The sequence below is a fragment of the Muntiacus reevesi genome, chromosome 4, assembly GCF_963930625.1.
Source record: "Muntiacus reevesi chromosome 4, mMunRee1.1, whole genome shotgun sequence".
NCBI lineage: Eukaryota > Metazoa > Chordata > Mammalia > Artiodactyla > Cervidae > Muntiacus > Muntiacus reevesi.
The window spans coordinates 163,477,295-163,498,437 of record NC_089252.1 but is presented as its reverse complement, the minus strand read 5'-3'; positions in this window follow the sequence as shown (position 1 = coordinate 163,498,437).

The following is a 21,143-nucleotide window of genomic DNA, read 5'->3' as shown; positions in this document are numbered from 1 at the left end:
AATAATGTAAACATCTGAAAATATGGATAACAGTTGCATGAATTATGGTTTGTTTATAAGATGGAAGTGTAAGGGCCCATGAGTGTTTGGACCATTGACGTGGTGGTTCTCTTATCTTCATAAGGCAGTTCAGGTGAAAATTTCAGTGAAATCTGGAATCATAGAATCACTGGATACAGCTATGAATGGAAGGCCTTTACCAGATGATGACTGAAACCAGAACCATGCAATGTGGCTGTTCCACAGAGGCAGTCTGGGCTCAGTTAAATGGGGACTGCATGGAGATCCATAGACACTTGGGGTAGGTTCAGCTCCCACGAGGTTCCCTCCTGGCATCTCCTGAAGCTGAGTCTACTTCTTTCCTGGTGTGCAGCTCTAATCAAACCCATTGACCTTTTGCAAAGTCACTCTCCATCCCATTCTCTTCCTTCCTTCGAGCACGGGCAAGCCTTATCTGACTGCTTCATCCTGCATCCAATGGGCCTCAAGGGTCTTCTTCTTAAGGTTAAAAAACTAGAAAGTTGACTGTTTTCTTAATACTCGTTTTGCTTCTATATACTCCTGTAACACTTCTAGTTTTTCTTTAGGCAGTGCTGATCCTTGAGAAGGAGGTGGATCAATTGCCCTGTGGGGCCACTAGCTCTCTGAGTGGAAATTAGCTGATACTTCAAACCCAGGTGTCTCCCAGCCCCTGGAGAGTCTAGAAATCTGGATTGAAACAAAGCAAAGCAGCCGCAGAACAAAAAACCTCCCCTAGAAAATTTGATACTGAACTAGATTTGGCCGCCACTGGTCAACTTATTTTAATGGTCTTTCAAATAGTCTCCCAGCCCTCCCCGCCTCCCTTTGTTGGTGTGACTACATATCGCTGCCAGAGTAATTCTTCTAAAATGAAAAACTGATCAGACAATTCCTCTGGTCAAAATCCTTCAGTTGGTTCCTATCTTCTGAAGGATAAATGTTGAAACACTTATCTGGCCCGTGATCATTTTTCCAGCTTATTTCCCCACCATCCTTCCCATTCATTGCCTTCTGCAGTCTGTCGTCATCAGCACAGTAACGTCAACCCTTTGTTGAGATCTTATCTGCTAGGCACTGGACTAGCTCCTTTATCTATGTGATCTTGCTGGCATATTCCTCCTAAGAACCCCACAAACGTATTATTCCTGTGTTAGAGATGATAAAAGTGGGGTGAGTGGTTGTATTCTTGACCACAGTCACCTCATGTAACTGGCAGAGTCCTGATCCTTCTGACACCAGAGCCCAAGCTCTCTGCTTTGCACTATCTGCACCATCTGAGACCTTTGCATACAGCAGCTTGAAATGCCCTGAGAGCTTCTTACTCTCCCAACACCCTTGTAACTGTATATTTATTAACCTCTTCCCCGTGCTCCCTCCTTACTCCAGTCTGCTTGGAAAACACCCACCCACCCTTTTAGTCTTATCACACACATTAATAGCTTCAGCTCCTACCCTTGCCACTTTCCAATAGTATGATTTTGTGTGTGTTTCTTAACCTTTTCTTTCCACATCTGTACAATGAGGATAATCATTCAATCTCACAAGGTTTGTTGTGGACTTCTGTGATTTTTGCTGACCTAGAATTAACATTCTTCCTTTGGCAGTAATGTCCTGGAGAACTTTGTTCTTCTACCCTCGCCACGTGCGTCTCTGTGAGGCTGATGCCCTAGGAGCACACAGTCCAAGCTAACCCATTTAGCATTCTCCCTTTTCCCAGCCATGGTGTCTGACCCATGGTCAAGCACACAGACAAGAATCTCAATTCCTGGGCTCTTGTTTTGAACTCCTGGGGAAAGCTGATTTGCTCACTTTTAGTGGATTTGAACCTGGAAGGAAAAAGCCAAGGAGTTGCTGCTAGCAACCATCTTGTAACGTCTCCCCATCCAGGGAGAGAGTCTTGGAAAAGTGAATCAAGACTGAGCAAGCAGAGCTGAGAAACAGAACCTGGCCCTTTTCGTATCAGAGACGCCTGCATCAGACCATACCTGAAGCAAAATTCATCTCTCTACACCATGTATTACATCGGCCAACCTCCCAGTTTTTGGTTTTAACCTGCTTGGTCAGATTTGTTATCATTCATATTAAAAACCTGTTAGTTGGAATAGACACTTTATGAGGATAACAGGTTAAAAGGCAAAATAGTGGGTACCGTGACCAACAAGTAGCTAATAGTGTTAGTTGACAGCAACTCAGACATCTCCTGAACTCTCTCTATTATTTTTGGCTCTGTCCTCCCCATCCTAATAATAGATAGTGTAAGTTGGTGACAGGAAGTGTGGTTCTTGTTTTATGAATGGGGTTCTTTCCTCCAACCTTTGACTCTTCTTTGGCCTCGTATCTCCTTGTGGCGGAAGGAGGTGATTCTGAGTATGAACAGTTTTCCACCAATTTCGCCTCCCGTTCCAGCCGCATCTTTGTTCACAGCTGAGTCCTGTGGAGAGCAACATAACAGTAAGCAAGTCACAAAAGGGAAGTTTTAATGAAATTCCACAGAAGTTGGGAGTCCAGGCAGCCTGTGTGTGGAACTTCCTTCACCGGGTGTGATGGAAACCAAGGTCATCTGCCGCTGCTCCCTCAGGAGCCTGTTCAGCTCTCTCACAGAGGAGGCTCTGGAGCAGCTCTGATGGCGTCTGTTGGGAAGTAGCAGGGCTGGAAGGGGGTGGGCGGGCCTCTTGGGGACCTGCAGGGTCCACTGGGAGCACCCACTAGGAGCACGCCTTCTGGGAAGAAAAAGAGGAGCACCTTGTGAGGATTTCAAGAAAGCATTGCCTGGTGTTAAGGGGATGGAAAGACGTTATAGCCACTGCCTCAAAATATGTGAGAACGATGGTTTTTAAAAAATTTAAATTAACTTTTATTGCAGTATATTTGCTTTACCATGTCTTGTGGGCTTCTAGTGCATGGCAAAATGAATCAGCTGTACATACAGTTATATCCGCTCCTCTTTGGAGTTCCCTCCCTTTAGGTCACCACAGAGCATTAAGTAGAGTTCCCTGTGCTAGACAGTAGGTTCCCAAGAGTTGTCTACTTTGCATAGTATCAATAGTGTATATGTATTAATTCCAATCTCCTAGTTCCTTCCACCCGACTCCTTTCCTTCTTGGTATCCACACATTTAGAGAACAGGGGTTTGAGTCGTTGTTACAGGGACCCTATGTGGACCAAAAATTTGCCGAGTCTGTGAAAAGTCAGGTTACATATGACCTGTATCACACATACGTGCTAAATTCCACAAATGTATATGCAACAGAACCTAGCAGATGGTGAAAAGCTTTAAAGTGTGTGTGTGTGTGTGTGTGTGTGTGTGTTTGGCATATGGAGCTATGGACTGGAGTTTCTAGTGCATTTTTCAAGTGGGAAACAAATCAGAGTCATGGAATTATCTAACAAAAATGTTCGCGTCAGAATGATGAAATCACTAAACATCAGACCCAGAGAGCGCGGAGCTCAGTTTTTAAAATGCACTTCCTTATTTATTTAAAGTGGAGTCTGTTTGCTTTACAACGTTGTGTGAATCTCTGCTGTGCCCCAATGAGTCAGCTCTATGTACATGTATATCCCCTCCCTCTCCGACCTCCCCCCACCCCATCTCACCGGTCTAGGTCATCACAGAGCGCAGAGCCGAGTCAGCTCTATGTACATGTATATCCCCTCCCTCTCGGACCTCCGCTTACCCCATCTCCCCCGTCTAGTCATCACAGACTGCAGAGCCGAGTCAGCTCTATGTACATGTATATCCCCTCCCTCTCGGACCTCCCCCCACCCCATCTCCCCCGTCTAGGTCATCACAGACTGCAGAGCCGAGTCAGCTCTATGTACATGTATATCCCCTCCCTCTCGGACCTCCGCTTACCCCATCCCACCCGTCTAGGTCATCACAGACTGCAGAGCCGAGTCAGCTCTATGTACATGTATATCCCCTCCCTCTCGGACCTCCGCTTACCCCATCCCACCCGTCTAGGTCATCACAGAGTGCAGAGCCGAGTCAGCTCTATGTACATGTATATCCCCTCCCTCTCGGACCTCCCCCCACCCCATCTCACCCGTCTAGGTCATCACAGAGCGCAGAGCCGAGTCAGCTCTATGTACATGTATATCCCCTCCCTCTCGGACCTCCGCTTACCCCATCTCACCCGTCTAGGTCATCACAGAGGGCAGAGCCGAGTCGGCTCTATGTACATGTATATCCCCTCCCTCTCGGACCTCCGCTTACCCCATCTCACCCGTCTAGGTCATCACAGAGCGCAGAGCCGACTCAGCTCTATGTACATGTATATCCCCTCCCTCTCGGACCTCCGCTTACCCCATCTCACCCGTCTAGGTCATCACAGAGCGCAGAGCCGAGTCAGCTCTATGTACATGTATATCCCCTCCCTCTCGGACCTCCGCTTACCCCATCCCACCCGTCTAGGTCATCACAGAGGGCAGAGCCGAGTCGGCTCTATGTACGTGTATATCCCCTCCCTCTCGGACCTCCGCTTACCCCATCTCACCCGTCTAGGTCATCACAGAGCGCAGAGCCGACTCAGCTCTATGTACATGTATATCCCCTCCCTCTCGGACCTCCGCTTACCCCATCTCACCCGTCTAGGTCATCACAGAGCGCAGAGCCGAGTCAGCTCTGTGTACATGTATATCCCCTCCCTCTCGGACCTCCGCTTACCCCATCTCACCCGTCTAGGTCATCACAGAGCGCAGAGCCGAGTCAGCTCTATGTACATGTATATCCCCTCCCTCTCGGACCTCCGCTTACCCCATCTCACCCCGTCTAGGTCATCACAGAGCGCAGAGCCGAGTCAGCTCTATGTACATGTATATCCCCTCCCTCTCGGACCTCCGCTTACCCCATCTCCCCCGTCTAGCTCATCACAGAGTGCAGAGCCGAGTCAGCTCTGTGTACATGTATATCCCCTCCCTCTCGGACCTCCGCTTACCCCATCTCACCCCGTCTAGGTCATCACAGAGCGCAGAGCCGAGTCAGCTCTATGTACATGTATATCCCCTCCCTCTCGGACCTCCGCTTACCCCATCTCACCCCGTCTAGGTCATCACAGAGCGCAGAGCCGAGTCAGCGCTATGTACATGTATATCCCCTCCCTCTCGGACCTCCGCTTACCCCATCTCACCCGTCTAGGTCATCACAGAGCGCAGAGCCGAGTCAGCTCTATGTACATGTATATCCCCTCCCTCTCGGACCTCCGCTTACCCCATCTCACCCCGTCTAGGTCATCACAGAGCGCAGAGCCGAGTCAGCGCTATGTACATGTATATCCCCTCCCTCTCGGACCTCCCCCCCACCCCATCTCACCCGTCTAGGTCATCACAGAGCGCAGAGCCGAGTCAGCTCTATGTACATGTATATCCCCTCCCTCTCGGACCTCCCCCCACCCCATCTCACCCGTCTAGGTCATCACAGAGCGCAGAGCCGAGTCAGCTCTATGTACATGTATATCCCCTCCCTCTCGGACCTCCGCTTACCCCATCTCACCCCGTCTAGGTCATCACAGAGCGCAGAGCCGAGTCAGCTCTATGTACATGTATATCCCCTCCCTCTCGGACCTCCGCTTACCCCATCTCACCCGTCTAGGTCATCACAGAGCGCAGAGCCGAGTCGGCTCTATGTACATGTATATCCCCTCCCTCTCGGACCTCCGCTTACCCCATCTCACCCGTCTAGGTCATCACAGAGCGCAGAGCCGAGTCAGCTCTATGTACATGTATATCCCCTCCCTCTCGGACCTCCGCTTACCCCATCTCACCCGTCTAGGTCATCACAGAGCGCAGAGCCGAGTCGGCTCTATGTACATGTATATCCCCTCCCTCTCGGACCTCCGCTTACCCCATCTCACCCGTCTAGGTCATCACAGAGCGCAGAGCCGACTCAGCTCTATGTACATGTATATCCCCTCCCTCTCGGACCTCCGCTTACCCCATCTCACCCGTCTAGGTCATCACAGAGCGCAGAGCCGACTCAGCTCTATGTACATGTATATCCCCTCCCTCTCGGACCTCCGCTTACCCCATCCCACCCGTCTAGGTCATCACAGAGGGCAGAGCCGAGTCGGCTCTATGTACATGTATATCCCCTCCCTCTCGGACCTCCGCTTACCCCATCCCACCCGTCTAGGTCATCACAGAGGGCAGAGCCGAGTCGGCTCTATGTACATGTATATCCCCTCCCTCTCGGACCTCCGCTTACCCCATCTCACCCGTCTAGGTCATCACAGAGCGCAGAGCCGACTCAGCTCTATGTACATGTATATCCCCTCCCTCTCGGACCTCCGCTTACCCCATCTCACCCGTCTAGGTCATCACAGAGCGCAGAGCCGAGTCAGCGCTATGTACATGTATATCCCCTCCCTCTCGGACCTCCCCCCCACCCCATCCCACCCGTCTAGGTCATCACAGAGTGCAGAGCCGAGTCAGCTCTGTGTACATGTGTATCCCCTCCCTCTCGGACCTCCCCCCACCCCATCTCACCCGTCTAGGTCGTCACAGACTGCAGAGCTAAGCTCCCTTGCTACACAGCATCTTCCTACTACCTAGCTATTTTACACAAGGTATATATTTTACACAATGTATATATGTAAATGCTATTCGCTCCATGTAAACTTTCACTTTAAATCAGTAATATTTGCACATGTTGAAACTTCAAAATGTACAAAAAGCATATGGTAAAAACTAAGTTTCCCTCCATACTCCATCTCTTAGCCAGCAGTTTCCTTATTCACTGGAAACCACTGCTACGGCTTTGGTGCATCTCCTTCCAGAGGGATTTTATGCATATTCAAGTACTTTCACACACACACATTTGCATAGGTGGTGGCAGAATAACCTTCTGAACCCTTCTTTCTCACTTAATGTATAACAGAGGTGATTCCATAAGAGTGCGGGTATCAACCTCAGCCTGTTTTTTTTTTTTTTTTTTCTTTTTATGGCTGCTTTAATTTTCAGTTTACTGTACACAGTGAATTTGCCCTTTTGGCCTTTGTTAGATAATTTGGTTGCTTACAGTCCCATACCTATACTAAGCAGGTGGCGCCTGCCAATGCAGAAGACATAAGAGACGCGTGTTTGATCCCTGGGTCAGGAAGATCCCTTGGAGGGGAAATGGCAACCCACTCCAGTGTTCTTGCCTGGGAAATCCCAAGGACAGAGGAGCCTGGCAGGCTATGGTCCCTGCATGGTGCCGCAAAGAGTCGGACACGACTGAAGCGACTTAGCCCTTCGTCCCTTACCTGTGAGGATGCATATCCTTGTACATATGTTGTTATATTACAAGCAAGCACGTTTAGCTACAGGATAAGTTCCTAGATATGGAATTATCTGGTAACTGTGTGCATTTTAGGTTTTGATAAAGTTGCCAAATTACTCTCTACAGTTGTTCTGTATATAAATTTTGACTTCCATTGCAGATGTGTGAAAATGCCCAATTTCTCCTACCTTCATATTACTCAATATTTTATCAAATCTTTTTATCAGGTGTTTAATGTGTATTTAAAAACATGCGTGATGTATGACAAAACCCACTGAAATGTTGTGAAGTAATTAGCCTCCAACTAATAAAATAAAATTAAAAAAAAAACAAAAAAAATAAAAATAAAAACATGCTTGAAGTTAACGTTCATTTAAAAATTCTTTATATGTTGTTTGTTCATAGCATTTGCTCAGTTTTGCTCTTTTTTTCCTTATTGATACCAGTTCTTTTTAAAAAAAATTAAAATATAATTTTATTCTAAATGTGGACAATTTGCATATGTTTTAATTGTATTTTTAAAAACTACTTATATTGGGGTATAGCCAATTAACAGCATTGTGATAGTTACAGGTACAGAGCAGAATGACTCAGCCATACATAAACATGTATTCATTCTCGTCCAAATTCCCTTCCACCCAGAACAGAGTTCCCTGTGCCATGCAATAGGTCCTTGACGGTTATTCATTTTAAATGTAGCAGGACGTGTGTGTGTGCTGTCGTGTCTGGCTCTTTGTGACCCCATGGACACATGGACCCCATCTGACTCTTTGTGACTGCATGGAGCCTGCTAGGCTCCTCTGTCCATGGGATTTCCCAGACAAGAATACTGGAGTGGGTTGCCACGTCCCCCTTCAAGGGATCTTCCTGACTCAGGGATCGAACCCGTGTCTCTAGCGTCTCCTGCATTGGCAGGCGGATTCTTGACTGCTTTGCCACCTGGGAAGCCCAAATATAGCAGGAGACCAGTCCTCTATACAAGAAAAATGTCCTTGTCTGTTATATGAGTTGTGATATTTTTCCTATTTTGCTGATTATCTTTAAATTTGTTTATATTTTCTGACATATTTAGAAACTTTTTTTTTCAATTTCATCAGTCTTTTCTTTTATATCGTCTGGATTTTGTGTGACATTTAGAAGGGCCTTCTTCACATCTTGTGATTATTTGAAAAGTCTCTCTTTTTTCTTCTACTGCTTTTATGGGTTTCATTTTCATAATTAAATCTTTGAAGTATAGTTGATTTACAGTGTTGTCTTAGTTTCTGGTATACAGCAAAGTATTCAGTTACACGTATACTTTTTCATGTATTTTCTATTATGGTTTATTACAGGATATTGAATATGGTTCCTTGTATAATAACAAAGCTATATAGGACCTTGTTTATCTTTTTTTAAATATGTGCACACACACACATATATATATATATTAGTTTGTATGTGCTAATTTAAAGCTCCTAATTTATCCCTGACTCACCACTTTCCCTTTTGGTAACCAAAAGTTTGTTTTCTATGTCTGTGAGTCTATATCTGTTTTGCATATAAGTTCATTTGTGTTGTATTTTCAGATTCCACATATATGTGATATCATATGATATTTGTCTTTCTCTCGCTGACTTACTTCACTTAGTATGAAAATTTCTAGGTCTATCCATGTTGCTGAAAATGGCATTATTTCATTTTTTATGACTGAATAGTATTCTATTGCATATATATCCTACATCTAGAAGCAACCTAGATGTCCAACAGATGAATGGATAAAGAAGTTGCGGTACATATACACAATGGAATATTACTCAGCCTTAAATAAGGAATGAATTTGACTCATTTCTAATAAGGTGGATGAACCTAGAGCCTATTGTACAGAGTGAAGTTAAGTCAGAAAGGGAAAGACAAATATAGTATATTAACACATATGTATGGAATCTAGAAGGATGGTACTGATGAAGCTATTTGTAGGGAGCAATGAGATGCAGACACAGGTAACAGACTTGTAGACACAGTAGGGGGAAGGAGAGGGTTGGATAGTTGATAGAGTAGCATTGAAACATATACATTACCATATGTAAAATAGACAGCCAGTGGGAATCTTCTGTATGATGCAGGGAGTTCAAATCCGGTGCTCTGTGACTAGAGCGGGGGGATGGGGTGGGAGGTGGGAGGGAGGTCCAAGAGGGAGGGGACACATGTATAACTATGGCTCATTCATGTTAATATATGGCAGAAACCAACACAACGTTGTAAAGCAGTCATCCTCCAATTAAAAATAATAAATTTAAAAAGAATGTTCACAGCCAACAGTTGACACATCATACTGCTTTTATTTTCATAGTTCTCCTGGACTGAGTGGGATCATTGCAAAGTGTTTCCAGTAAATGAGCATCTCCTCCAGAAATCCCTCTTCACTTCTGCTACTTTGATATGGATTTTGGTGCCAGCAGCTCAAGATGATGACAGATAAGGTAACTTTTAAAATTTCTACAATTAGTGGTGGTGGAGTGGGAGAGATGAGCGGTGCTGTTGAACCTGTGGAGGGTAAAACAGAGGCTCTGCACCCAAAGCAGTTAGCCCCAGAGAGTCTGGTTCTGCCCTCCTTTTGAAAATTCTCTTAGAGGTAAACGCTGGAAGGAAGCAACTCCATTGCTTGAGTTGGCCTCATATGGGATTTGGGGGATCACAGAGGGACACAGTACATATGATGGCATGGTGTAGTTACACTGATGTAGCTTGAAAGGTCAAGAAAGGAATGAATAAGTAAAACACTTTTAAAGGGTCTCACCCAGCATTAAGATTTGCACAAAGGCTTGCCACAAACAACAATTCAACCTGTGACGATATAAAAATAACAAATGAATAATCAACTCACACCCAACCATTGGATTTCCAGATTAAAAAAAGATATTTTCTAAAAAAGAAATTATGACAAGTGAATATCTTATTTTCCTTGAACTCTCTTCCAAAAAAAAACAAACAAAAAAAAACCCAGAAACTAAAACAAACAAGAAAAACAATAATAGAAACAGCTGCATGCCTTAACCCAGAGAAGTGGTTGGGATCCTGTGAAAGTATTATTAGTCAGAGCCAAGCTTTGTCTGCAGTAGAGAAGTGGGGATCTGGACTCCTGCACGACCGGGTCCGAGTTTCTGAACCAGATGGAGTAAGGTAGGCTTTGGATGGAAGGGCTTGCTGCCGCCTTTCAGCAGAGCAAGGCCATGGTTGCACCAGCAATTGTGTTTTCATATCCAGGTCCATGAGACCCAGGACTCTACCATACTGATCTTGACAGTGGAAAATCTGGACTGATGCTATGGGCTGCAGCTGCAAACCTCACAGTGCGGTCTGGGGACCCTGTGAGTCACTGAGCTCCTTTAACGGGGTTCCTGCGATCAAAACTATGTTTATATTAATAACAACACTAAGATATTGTTTGTCCTTTTCACTCTTGGTTTCTCATGAGTGTCCACGGAGTTTTTCAGAGGCTACCTAATGTGAGATATCAGAACAGACTGAATGCAAAAGCCAACTGTGTTGATAACTGGACATGAAAGAAATCTGCAAAAGTGTAAAGCAAAGCTACTTTCTTACTGGATATTTTTGATTTGGAAACTGAAGCTATTTTTTGTGAAGATGTTGCTTATGTTAACGGATTCATTGTTGTTATTTTATTTTATTTTATTTTTTTTAATATTATTTTATTAGTTGGAGGCCAATCACTTTACAACATTTCAGTGGGTTTTGTCATACATTGACATGAATCAGCCATATAGTTACACGTATTCCCCATCCCGATCCCCCTCATTGTTGTTATTTTAAAAAGAATTCAGATATTTTGAATGGACTTGTAAAAAAAAGTAAATATAAAATTACATAAGCTTTAAGCTCTGTATGGTCCTTATAATTTTTAAGAAAATGTTTAAGAATTTAGGAAGACCCCGATACCAAGAAGTTTGAGAACTGCCGGTCTATGGGGTAGTGAAAGAAAATAAATGCAAGATAACAGCAGTTATTTATGAGTACTTTCTGTTTGACAGGTTCTGTGCTAAGGGCCTAACATGGATTACCTCATTTTACTCTCCTAACCATCCTCAGAGTGGGTACTGATGTCCCTTCTTAGGTTACATACGAGGAACCTGGGCTTAGAGAGGATAAGTGATATTCTCAAGGTCAGAGTTCAGAAGTTCATAGAGTGGAACTGAACCCAGTATGGTTCCAGTTTTCACACCCTAAACTGCCTAGTGACGGAGCTGCTAGAAGTCCATGCCTTCTCTCTTCCCTCTTGCGGCCCATCCCATCCCTCCCCCTAAAGACTGGATATGATGAAAGAGGCAACCGGAGAATCACATGTGTCGCAGACCAGGTCTCCCCACCCCTGAGTCAGGGTCGACTGGAACAGCTGTTGGCACCCATAATGAGGGGGATGCCACATGGAGACATGGGCACCAGCTCCCCAAACCCATACTCCTCTCCTTAAGTTAATTTTGAACCTGAAAGAGTATGATTGTTAAAAAAAGAAAAAGTAATGAAGGACAACGATGAGAGGGAAAAAACTCACAAAAATCAGCGGAGGGAATCTTGTTTCACAAGACTCTTAAGATTCTCTACTATTTAAATAAACAAAAACTGGACATTTTCAGGTGATGTATGATGTTTGATTTATGCAACATAGGCTAGCAATGATTTAGTGGATCTACATTCAGTAAAGAAACCTTGGATATATGTGTGTGCGTGTTGGTCGCTCGGTTGTGTCCAACTCTGCGACTCTATGAACTGTTCTGCCCATAGGATTTTCAAGGCAAGGATATTGGAGTGTGTTGATATATATCTTCAGCTAAATGAGTATCATTAGCTATATTAAGAGTTTGTGTGTGTGTGTGTGTGTGTTAATCGCTCAGTCGTGTCTGACTCTTTGCATTCCCATGGACTGTAGCCCACCAGGCTCCTCCGTCCATGGGATTTTCCAGGCAGGAGTACTGGAGTGGTTTGCCATTCTCTTCTTTAGTAAGCTCTTTATGCATCATTTTAATATTTCTCTGTTTTACTGACTTTCTATTTTCCAACTAACTTCCCATCCATCTGGTTGCATAAGAGATACAAAGGGAGGGAAAGATTGGGTTTTTATTTTATTTTATTTTTTTCAACTGAGCACGGGTATGACAAGCTTATATAACCACTAGGTGCCACTGTTGCTTCATGCAATATCGCCAGACCTCTGCGTTTTAGCATATATTGGGAATTTTATTCTAAAGCGTTCAGGGTGTTTGAGTGGGGATTGTTGTTGTTCAATCACTCAGTGGTGTCTGACTCTTTGTGACCCCGTGGACCGCAGCACGCCATGCTTCCCTGTCCTTCACTATCTCCCAGAGCTTGCTCAAACTCATGTCCATTGAGTCAGTGATGCCATCCAACCATCTCATCCTCTGTCATCCCCTTCTCCTCCTGCCCTCAATCTTTCCCAGCATCAGGGTCTTTTCTAATGAGTCAGTTCTTTGCATCAGGTGGGCAAAGTATTGGAGCTTCAGCATCAATCCATCCAATGAATACCCAGAATTGATTTCCTTCAGCAATGACTGTTTGATCTCCTTGCAGTCCAAGAGACTCTCAAAAGTCTTCTGCAACACCACAGCTCAAAAGCATCTGTTCTTTGGTGCTCAGCTTTATTTATGGTCCAAATCTCACATCCATACATGACTACTGGAAAAACCATAGCTTTGACTAGATGAACCTTTGTGGGCAAAGTAATGTCTCTGCTTTTTAATATGCTGTCTAGATTTGTCGTAGCTTTCCTTCCAAGGAGCAAGTGTCTTTTAATTTCATGGCTGCAGTCACTGTCTGCAGTGATTTTGGAGCCCAGGATCCAGAGTGAGTGAGGGAGGGACCTGGAAGAACCCCATTGCTGCCTGCCCACCCCCATCCCATCCCCATACTCCCATCTTATCAATCTTTTTAAAGTATGTAGAATTGGCTGTTGGGTAAGGAGCCCTCAAACACAAAGTTCCCAGTCAAAGATCATTATTTCTCGAAGACTGATTTCAAAATCAGCTTCAAGTAGAATGTGAAGCGAGCTGAGGAAAGCAAGTGCTGCGGCCGGTGTAGGCATAAGTGCCCAGGGCAGTGTACTGGAGTACAGGTGCCTCTGTCTCAGAAAGACGCCCCACGTGTTGTGCAATGGTGAAAGTTGAGCCTGGAGCCAGCAGCATCTCTCTTTGAAGACGATGGGGTGGAGGAGCTCACAGCGGGGAGGGGAGGAGGGCTCGCCATGGCCACACCTGCTGTAGGTCCTAATGTCTGTTCTAGGGACCCCAGAGCTGACAGATGAACTGGAGAACCTGCTGAAATACACTCCATACTGAGTCATACTTTGCTGGGCATCTTGTTTCACTGTGGGGTGGCTCTGCTAGACACTACATTCTGTGTTCAACTTACCTTAATCATTTCTCATGTGACTTCCAGACTCAGGGTACTTATTTGTTGAGCAGTGTTAGGTCCAAGGCTCTGTGCTAAGCCATCTGGAACATCCTCTGGAGAATATTGAGGTCGCTGATGTCCTTTGATCTCTGGGTCGGGAAGATCCTCTGGAGGAGGTCATGGCAACCCACTCCAGTACTCTTGCTTGGAGAATCCCAAGGACAGAGGAGCCTAGTGGGTTACAGTCCTTGCGGTCGCGAAGAGTTGGACATGGCTGATCGACTAAACAACTGCAACAAAATGTCTTTCCGACTATGTCTTTCCTGGAATGAAGCATAACTTTCCAGGTGAGGTCTAATTCACGCCAAATATAGGGATAATTACTTTACTTGATCTGGAAGCTTCCATCCAATAAGATTGTATTGACATTTTATGTATTATAACCACTCTGATTCTTCTGAATTTGAGTTGTATTTCAACTCTAAGGGCTCTTTTCTTAGAAGCTGTGTCAGGGTAGTTTTTTTTACATCCTGGACTTTTCCCACCAAAATTTCCACTACAAACCCAGGTCTTTATTCATCCATTCATTCAATTAGTGGGTGTTGGGGACCTCACAGTCCTATATGTCATTTGGCTAAGAGATATGACAATTTATTCTACCTTTTATTTCTTTTCGTGTAGCTGACCCTCCCAGGGTTATGCCATTCTCAGATTTGGAATGTATATCTGCTCTGACTTCATTCTAATTGCTAAAATATTACTGTTTGTGCTTGTTGCTTTTATAGGAACTTTAGAAGGATCTGACTAATTTTTTGAAATCTGATTCCTCAAGGAATATGAATGAAACCTAGCTTGGGTTTTGGATTCTATTTATCATTGTGTCGTAAAAATAGGGCTTTAAAAAGTTTCAAGTTTACTTAATTTCACATTTTTAGTAAAATTTGTTTCATATAGGTACGTAATTATGTTTGAGTTCTTAGAGCAATAACTTATATGAGAGAAATAAAAAATAGACACTATGGAAGCTTATACCATCCTACACGTGTGAAGCATTGTTGATATTCAGTTTCTGGGGCTCAGTTATTGTTTGGGGGAAATAAGAGCTTGAAGGCCCTTTTTAGTATAACCGTAGGAGCTTCTGATTTAAAAGGACAATCGGAAGCTGAGAACAGTAGGCCTCTACTTCACAAGGAGTAAATGTTTCCGAGAAGCCATCTAGAAATACATGAGGTGTGTCTCTTCTTGCAGACGTTGACCGGAGTTCATCTGTGCTTTGCTTTGGTAAGCAGTTAGCGCCACACTGGCCAGACTGGCCCGGGTCTCTATCGTTGGAAGAAATAACCAAGTCAAAGTGGCTCCAGCCCTCACTAAGTGTTGGGCTTCACCCTTGAAATTAACTAAGTAGTATATTATCTGAACAATTACTAGATTGATTATTACATTAGTCATTTTGTGTCTAGAGGGTTTTCTTAGGATGAAGTGTAGAGTTAGGAAGAGATCTTTCTCCCAGTTTTGGTCTATAACGACCCATTTTGGTAAATGACAAGATTAATGATTAGATAATGTTGCAATTATTGCATTTAAGATGTTACTCATATGTGTTGATTTGATATTTCTATATAAATATTTCCTATTCATGTAACACCTAAGCTTTCAGTTTATTTAATCAAACTGTGATACTATCATAAATAAGAAAACAGATGGAAATTAAATGGAGATAAGACTCTGAACCAGAGGAACTGTGTGTGATAAATTAATGAGAAATTAAGCACAGTGATGAAAGAAATATTTACATTGCCTGCTGCATTTTTTTATGCAAGTAGATTATAATTTCTTAGAGAAGGCCCTAAAATGGTCAGTCTAGGTTTGGAAAGAAATTTTCTACTCACAGGTTCTAGTTCATTGATTGTTTTCACTTGACTCTCAGGACATGACACTCTCTTGGTTTCCCTTCTGCATCACTGATGGCTGCTATCCATCTCCTTTCCTGGTTCCTCCCTTTATTTCCACTCTGTTTTATATTAGGGTGCCTTGGGGTCAGTCCTTGGTTCTCTATACCATCTGTGTGCCAACAGTTCCCAAAGTTATATCTCCAGTCAGGAAGCTCTCAGAATTCCAGACTTATAGATCCAACTGCTACACAACATCTTTGTCTATGAACATCCAAACATGAACTCCTGGTCATTCCTCCCCAACTTGTTCCTCTCAGCTTTCTCATCTCAGACGGGGATAACTGAAAGTAGAAGTTTATAAGACAAGTGAGGTAACAAGCAGCCAGATATCGTAAGAGCTTGTAAGGACGCAGAGTTTCCTCTGAGTAAGATGAGAGGACAGTGGCGTGTTTGGGGCAAGGAATGAAATGATCAGATTTGATATTTGAAAAGACTCACTCTGGCTGCTTTGCTGAGAACAGGCAGTTGGGGCCCAATGTTGTAACCAGGGAGACCAGTTAATAAGAAAAGTGAAAGGCTCTCAGTCATGTCCAGCTCTTTGTGACCCATGTAGCCATTCCCTTCTCCAGGGGATCTTCCCAACCCAGGGATTGAACCCCTCTCTCCTGCATTGCAGGCAGAATCTTTACCAGCTGAGCCACCAAGAAAGCCAATTACCCAGGTGTGAGGACATGATGACCTGAATCAGGGGTAGTAGTGGAGATGATGATAAGTGGTTAGTTGCTGGATGTATTTTAAAGGTAGAATTAATAGGATTTCTTGGCAGAATGTAGGGTGTGGAAGAGAAAGGGAGAAGTCAAGGATGGATCCAAGATACTTAGTTTGAACAAGTGGAAGGATGGAGCTACCTTCAGCTGATATGGGAAGACTGTGTGTTGAGTTCGGGATATGCGTTAGGTATGGAAGTGAAGTGAAATATTTGAATGCAAAATTGAATATTCTAGTCTGGAGTTCAGGAGGGAGATCTGGACTGGATTATATAAATTTGGGAATCATAGCGACTTAGCAGCAGCAGCAGCAGCACATAGATAGCATTTAAAGGCTAAAAACTGGAAGAGATCACTAAGTTTAAAATATTTAAAGGAGGATTTCCTATAGACTCAACCAGAGGCGATTCCCCATGCCACCCAGGGAATACTTGGCAATGTCTGGAAACATTTTTGATTGTCATAACTGGGGAGGGGAAGATTGCTCCTGGAATCTAGTGAATAGAACCTAGTGTATATCCTACAGTGCATAGAACAGCCCTTACCACAAGAGTTATCTGGCTTCAAGTGTCAGTAAGGTCAGAGTTGAGAAAGTGTTGTGTAGATTCAAAGAGAAGGACCAATTCCAGGACATCCCAGAGCATGAAAGAGGTGAGTCAGAAGAGAAGGACAGCGCAGGAGGTTGAGAAGGGACAATTAGGCAATTAGGACAGAACTAAAAGTGAAGGTTTATTAAGAAGGAGATCAAATACTTCTGATTAGTCAAAGACAAGAACTAAGAATTAATCATTGTGTTTAGCCACATGCACATCTTTGGTGATCTTGATAAAAATAGTTTCAGTGTATTTGATGGGCAGGTCTGAGATAGAATAGAAGGAAAGTTATTAGAGACAATAAGTACTGAGAAGGCTTTGGGGAGTTTTGCTGCAAATGGAGCAAAGAAATGGCGTAGTGGCTAACCAGAGGATGTATCAGAGAATCAGGTGTGACTTTTAAGGGCTGATTGTAAGACTATAAGCAGGAAATGAGGCAAGAGTCCCACAACAAAGGCCAAGGCAGTTCCTGGTTGAAATAATTCAGCACACAAGTCGAGAATGAAGCAAAGGACTTCCCTAGTGGTCCAGTGGCTAAGACTCTGTGCTCCCAATGCAGGGGGCCCATGTTCGATCCCTGTTCAGGGAAATAGATCCCACATGCTGCAACTAAGAGTTTGCATGCAGCAACTAAAAATTCTGCAAGCTAAAACTAAGATCAAAGATTCTGCATGCTGCAACTAAGACCCAGCACAGCCAAATAAGTAAATACCTGAATATATATATATATATATATATATATATATATATATATATATATTTTTTTTTTTTTAATGAGACAAAAGTCTAGGGATTAATTATTTTGAGTATGGATCAGAGGCAGGCCTACTGGCTTGGGCCAAGCTGGACTAGACAGTTCTTGTAAAGGTATTCTTTCAAGTAAAGGACTGGAGTTAGCTATATGAATTTTTCACAGTTACTACAGCCAAGATTCTCTGGTATCTTTGGCTTCTCGGGGTAGCCTTATTTTGTGTTGCTTTGAATGTGGAATTAAATCATAGGGCAGTGGATGCTTGGACTACTGCGGTAGCCCTTTATCTGCCTCCAGTTTGCTCCCCCTTTTTCCTTTCTCTGTTTCCATTAGCATCTTTCTAAATGCTAATCCAACTGTCAGTCCTCTGTCTAAAAACTGTCTATAGCTTCCCATCATAGCCAAGATAAAAATTCAGACTCCCTTGTGTGGCATACAGTGTTATCCTGAATTTAGTCCCTACCTGTTTTCCAGCCTCACATCCTGCTTTTCTCTGCCTTGTAATGTGTAGTGGCGTTCCTGCTGTCTGCTGCCGCACACACACCATGAAGTTTCACACTTCCATAACTGTGCGCATGCTGTGTATCTTTCTGAAACACCCTATCTGCTTTTCTGCACTTGGCCAACCTTTATTCATTGTTCAAGACTCATTTCCTTTAGGAAGATGGATTAATTAGAATTATGTTTGGTTGCAAGTGACTAAAAATGGGAGTGACTTGGCTACCGCGCAGGACTGGGAAGATGAGGAAGACAAGGCTCTTTAGAGGTCCGTGGAGAGGGATAGATAGCAAATGCTTCCGTAACTTGTTCATGGAATAACTTTCACCTAACTGGGACTAACTGGGGACCTAACTGGCAAATCCCCACCTGGTCTTTCTTAGATTCTGAGTCTGGGATGCTGTTGCTGTGTGTTACGTGCCTTTACCTCTAGGGGAAGCAAATAGTCATATATTTTTGTTTCATTTTAAGATTTGTCCTGAGCTTTGTTTTAGATGAATCCATTAGTTCACTAATCAATGATTGATTCACAGGCTAGTTCGTGATTACTTACTATATGAAACTTACTATATGAACTAACTTACTATAAGTAAGCACTATGTAAGTAGTAACTTACTATATGAAAGGTTGTTTCTTCTGCCTTAATCATCAGGGTTGTGGAGGTATAGAATAGCAGATCAGTTATCTCTCTGTAACCTCTTGAGATGAATTATGTATAGCTTTCATTCTTCTCTGCTTATTTGTATTATTATTTGTTAAAAAAATATTGAGCACTTGTCATTTGCCAGGCACAGTGCTTGGTGCTCAGGACGCAGATTGAAAGAAGGAGCTGTAGTCCAGTGAGTGTAGGTAAGAGAAGGAATAGAGTGTGTTAGATGCTTGGATCAAGGTTTACCCAAAGTGCTTTGAGAGTCCAGGGGAGGTGCATATGATCAAGACTAGGGTGTCAGAGAGTAAGCTCCAGAGAAAGTGCTGTTTAAGCTGAGTGTTGATGAGTTATCAGGGAGCCAATGTGGGGCAAGCCAGTGGTGGCTTGATGGGACTAGAACTCCCCGTGATGCCATCAAGCCTAATTCACACAACGCAAGGGATTATACAACCAAATTAAAACTAGTGTGCTTGGCGGCAGACACTGTTTTATTACGGCACCGGTAATCTCCGTCACCCTACCCCAAGTTATCCCAAATTACTATAGAACACAAGTTCCCAGTTTCAAGTATATCTCTACCTGAATGCCCTCCTATAGAGACCTCTGGAGATGTTACTGCCCTATATCCCTCCCCCAACCCACCACTCAAATTCATCCCAACCCCTGATGTCTACAAATCAGCAGTATCCTCAGGATCATCCAAAGAGAAGGAGGAGGAAGGAGTGCAGTCGAAGGACAAGGCAAGGCTTAGGGGAGGGATGGGGCTTTGGGATGAGAAAGGACCACGAATAGGGTGAGGATGCCTCCTGTGGATATTATGCTATTGTGCGGCATGTCTTCTCTGCCTTATGCTTCTGCAGAACTCTTTGTCTGGTGGTGCAGAAGAGAAAGTGGAGAGGATCTCATTCACTAGTGAGGGAGTTTATGGAAATAGTTCCCATGAAGCGTGATTGGGGTCAGCATCTTGCTAAATGTTATGGTTAAGAAGGGACAGATTTGAGGAATATTATATTATTATTTTTTACTCCCTTGTTCTGACTGTAGAAAAAATACATGCTCATTCAATGATAAAATTTGGAAAACAGGAAATTATACAAAAGGAAAATCATTATCAGAAATTTCAACATCTATTGATAAGACTATTCATATTATGGAATATTTTCCAGTTTATTTTTATGCCTGTTCAGACAAATTATATATGTTACCTACCTATTCTATATAATCAGGATCCAACTTTATGTACATTTTCCCTGGTAGTTCTTTTTCTTCATTGTTGTGGTGAGACATACATTCAATAAAATTTACCATTTTAATTATTTTTCAGTGTACAGTTCTGTGACATTTAGAATATTAACATTATTGTTAATGTTTCCTAGCACTTGAGTTCTTTCTATCTGCAAACATTGGTCTTCCTTTAATTCAAGAAAAGCTTTCCTAGCACTTGAGTTCTTTCTATCTGCAAACATTGGTCTTCCTTTAATTCAAGGAAAGCTCTTCTAGCATACCTGGATCATTTCTTTGGTTCTAAGCATTGCATGTGTAAGTGTGTGTGTGTGTTTAACCATCCTTGAATCTACATTTGCAGGAGAGTGCAACAATATGGGTTCTAGTGATTTTTTCATTTTTATCCTCTTGAGCTGCTTCAGAAGTTAGGTGTTTACTCTGACGAGAGTGAAGACCTTTATTTTGGAGGCGGGTCAGCATAACGCTCTGCAGGTAAACCATAGACTTAGAACACAGGGCTCTTGGTAGCCTGTGCAAAGAACCAGAGCCCCGCATGGTATAAGCCAGTGCCTACACCAGGAAAGTCTTTGCTTTTCCAGGTCACCTGCAGGGAAAGAAAGATTGTCTCTCAACAGAGAACCAGCTTTCTGTTTAATGATGTGTGCCTCTTGGCATCTGGAATTTAATCGACTGTTTTCTTAGAGCCAGGAATCTGGGTGGGAGCGTCAGATGTGATTTGGTCTTTCACAACGGCACCAAAGAGAACTTATCAACACTCGGTTAACAGCTTAATGAGATGATGATGAAAGCTGGACACATGTGAGGGTGTGGTAAGGAGGAGGCTGGGGTTTTATGAGGTGGTGGCAGTGTCTAGCTCAGCGCTGGGCACATGTTTGCCAACTCTAAACTGGGACTTCCCTTATTGAGAGTTTGATTGCACCTGATTTTAAAGCAACTGTTTTCTTTGTTCCCTGACTTTGTTTACTTTTATAGATTGCTAGCCATGCTGTGAATGTGTGCTCAGTCATGTCCGACTCCTTGCGACCCCATGGACTGTAGCCTGCCAGGCTCCTCTGTCCATGTGATTCTCC